Here is a 3,885-nt window from a genome sequence, read left to right as displayed (position 1 = left end):
GAGGACCTGATCACATGACCGGAAGGTCCTTACACCTTACAGTGTGAACAGCAGCAGAGACAGAGAGGAAGAGGGAGAAGACTGAGCTGTAAGTGCTGTGTGTTAGTGTCTGAGTGTGTCTCTGTCAGTCTGTTAGTATCAGTCAGTGTCTGTGTCAGTCTGTTAGTATCAGTCAGTCAGTGTGTATCAGTCAGTGTCTGTGTCAACAATGTGTGTTTGTGAATGTTAGTGGTGTCTCAAGTGACTGTGCATAGTGGATGGATGAGGGGCCCGCTGAGGGCCCTATTACACGGGACGATTATTGTGCAAAAAATCGTTCGAATTTAAATGATAATCGTTCTGTGTAATTCCATCAACGATCGAAAAATCGTTCATATGTCATTGATCCTTGATTTAGATCTGAACCTAAAATTATTGTTAATCGTTCACTAACCATTCGCTGTAATTCCACATTCGTCCGCTCAAGTTCTGCATTTGTTCACTAATCGTTCAGTGTAATTGCACACTGCCCATTGTTTTGCTGAGATCAGAAGGAATAATCAATCATAGTAACGATCGCAATAACGATTGTAGTAACGATTGTAACTAACGACCATCGTTTTGTGTAATATGGTGAACGATTTCAGGTTAACGATAAACAATCTCGTTTGCCATCATTTATCGCTAGTTGTTAATTGTTAAAAATCACTCCGTGTAATAGGACCCTGAGGCTCTGTCCCCCGAGGGCCAGCAAAAACCTGTAGCGGGCCCTGGGTTTCTTGTTGATATAGGGTGCTCCTATAAAAGTATCATGGTGGAGTGTCTGATCCAATACTACTTCAGAAATGTTTCCTGAGGACCTTATGATTCTTTCCCCTTCCACCAGCAATAAAAACTACTATTATATGCGGCCATCCAAATAAATGGCCATCTAGACCCGATCGGCTAGAGGGAGCCACCGCATGTTACCTGCTGTCTGCTCTGGCTCATAGGGTAGGGATCGGGGATCTTGACCCAGACGCCCCCCCTTTATTACATCCATCTCCCCTAATACGACATATGAAACGGAAATGAAGTTGTAACCTTCCTATGACTTCTGCTTTCTATTACCATTACTTAATAGATTCCTTTATCCTTTTATCTCTGGGATATTTTTAGCCCAGTCTGGAGATTTCACAATAATATCGAAAAACATCGTAATTCCGGTTTATTCATGTTTTTATCAATTTATTGCAAAACTGAAAAGGCTTGTTACAGCGCATGAAGTCATCGTACGTTCAGGGTGAAGAATGTTGAGGCAAGAGACACTAGCTGCTGGTCAGTGTTACTCAAGTCAGTTGCCTTCAGACATCCAGGGCTGGCGTGCAGGACTCTCTAAATGTCACGGATTCCCATCTGGAAATTGGAGACCTCTGCATCACTCTGTTTAACCGAGATAAAAATGGAAAGTTTAATTTTGTAAAATGATTATTGGAACGGACTGTAAACAAGGTTATGTAACCTGACAACTTTATAGCGTGGGTGGTGTATTTAAAGGGCCGGCAGGGCTACACTGAAGACAGGTTGTCATATCCATAGATTCCCATGCATTTTATTGGAGTTGTCAGCTGTAATACAGTCTAATACTATGTGTAACGTTTCTTTATTCCTGACAGTGGGAATAGCACTCGAAGGATTAGATGTTGCTATATGAAACATACCATGATGTCTTTTTGTGACTGGTTTTGCACTGGTTAGACTGGAGGGATCTCAGTATTTATTGTTTACCCTGCTAGGGGTATGGACATTGCTGCAGGAAAACCCCAGGTTGCAATCACTGACTAGTCACTAGGCCGGAGACCAGGCATGGAGCAGGATTGTGGGATCAGGGACAAGATTTGGGAGCTGGGGTAAGAATAGGAAAAGGAGATATGGGGGGGGAGATTTATCAAACATGGTGTAAAGTGAAACTGGCTCAGTTGCCCCTAGCAACCAATCAGAGTCCACCTTTCATTTTCCAAAGAGTCTGTGAGGAATGAAAGGTGGAATCTGATTGGTTGCTAGGGGCAACTGAGCCAGTTTCACTTTACACCATGTTTGATAGATCTCCCCCATGGAGTGTAGCACTAAAAGTATGGACACCAGAAACTGGAACCAGGAGATACCAGGAGCAGCAACAGAGAGTAGGCCTTTGGGTCCTATTCCATGGGCCAATGGGGACCCGATGAATAATGTAAACGAGCGCCGATCTGCTAGATCAGTGCTCGTTTACTGGGCCTATTCCATGGCCCGATAATCGTTTAGCGAGGGCTGACTTACCTAAACATGTTGCAGGTCTTCTCCTGCACTCCTTCTTCCTCCCGGTCACGTGAACGACAGCAGCTTCGGTGCGGCCTGTCTGAGCTGACAGACCGGTCAGCTAATCACTGTCCGCGGCGGTCCTGGCCAGTGATTGGTGATAAGACAGGCCGCACCGAAGCTGCTGCTGTGGGTGGGACTGCAAGGAAGAAGGAGCGCAGGAGAAGCCCTGCAACATGCTAGGTAAAGTATGGTGCTTTTTTAGTCATCGGGCACCGACCGCCCATCGCTGTGTGGAATAGCAATGCGAGGTGGGTGCCCGATGTTTTTAGGTTTGAACCTAAATAAACGATCAGCCGATGACACGATCATCGGTTGATCGTTGTCACTATTCCACAGAACGATAGTCAACCGAATCAGGTCGATTCAGGCGATTATCGCTCAGTGGAATAGGCCCCTTTAGACTCAGAATAAGGAGATGGTCAGCATGGTCCAAGAAACAATTCAGACTCAGAACTAGAAAGACTACAAGCATGTTCCTGTTGCAGGCTGAGGATGGAACCGGGACATAAGAAGTATAGAGACCAGGATCATAAAAGACCATATCAGAACTAGAAATAGCACTACAGGTACCATGCACACTATTCAAAGGTCAATGTAGTCCAGAATAGCCAGTAAACAGAAGAAGGAGAAGTATCTGGTGCAATACACTATGTTCTAGGCAGGAATCTAGTCAGGAATAGCAAAGAGTCAGGTTCAGGCTCTGACGGGGAGTCGGTTAGAAGGTCCTTAGGGGCGGAATATGGAGGGGCCCCTGCTGGCTCCCACACTGCTATGTGAATAAAAGAACAGGCCCCTTTGCAAGACAGCAGGGTCCATTCTTTTTACTGACATCATGGGCCCTCCCCTGCTCTCTCTGTGGATGGGCCCCCAATGCAGCAGCTTCCAGGCTCAGCAATCTTCCTGCCTGTCACCCTCCACATAGTACATAACCCCTCAGGTGACAGGCAGGAAGATGCAGAGAGGAGACGCAGCTGCATCAAGGTGGGACCCTGTTATGGCTGTTGACTGCTATGGCGGATCTGACACACATGCTGGGTACCAGGCAGCGACCGGATTAGCGGTATGCGGCCACCAGCGCTGGAGCCAGGGAGGTGAGAGCAGATTATTTCTTTTATCCTTCCCTTCCCTGGCACTTGTGAAAAAAGAGGTCTGCCCGGACTTCCCCTTTAAGAAACCTATGTAGCACTCAATGCTGTTTGCATATGGTGCCACAGAAATATTTGTATACTGTAGGTGACTGGCAGTGTGCTGGTCACATACACAGCTCTATGCAAAGTCACTGTACTAATATGAAAGGTTTATATCAGTGTATGTAGGGTGGGCCCCTAGAATTCATTTCTCTGGTGGGCCCAAGGTGCCCCAGACTGACACCTGGTTCAGGTGTAAAACTACAACTACCAAGAAGAGTGCAAAAACTAGAAACAAGTCCAGGACCAAAGTGGCTTGAGGCCATGGTAACAGCGGACAGGCAGAACCACATGAACAAATGTACTGTGGTGTCCGAGACATTCAGGTACCAGCACAGAAACAGAAGATGGACACAACCAAATCAGGAAATGCAAGTTT

The 3,885-nt window shown here is 46.3% G+C and overlaps 1 long non-coding RNA gene across 1 annotated transcript; it reads right to left on the bottom strand.

Moving 5' to 3' along the window:
• Nucleotides 1-1,185: 1,185 nt before the first annotated feature.
• Nucleotides 1,186-1,907, bottom strand: LOC138801993 (uncharacterized). The gene is made up of 2 exons (XR_011364661.1): nt 1,680-1,907; nt 1,186-1,401 (listed from the first exon to the last, which is right to left on the bottom strand). It is a non-coding gene; the product is annotated as an uncharacterized lncRNA (long non-coding RNA).
• Between the last annotated feature and the right edge of the window lie 1,978 nt (nt 1,908-3,885).

The sequence above is a fragment of the Dendropsophus ebraccatus genome, chromosome 9, assembly GCF_027789765.1.
Source record: "Dendropsophus ebraccatus isolate aDenEbr1 chromosome 9, aDenEbr1.pat, whole genome shotgun sequence".
Lineage (NCBI taxonomy): Eukaryota > Metazoa > Chordata > Amphibia > Anura > Hylidae > Dendropsophus > Dendropsophus ebraccatus.
This window is presented reverse-complemented; position numbering and strand designations above follow the sequence as displayed.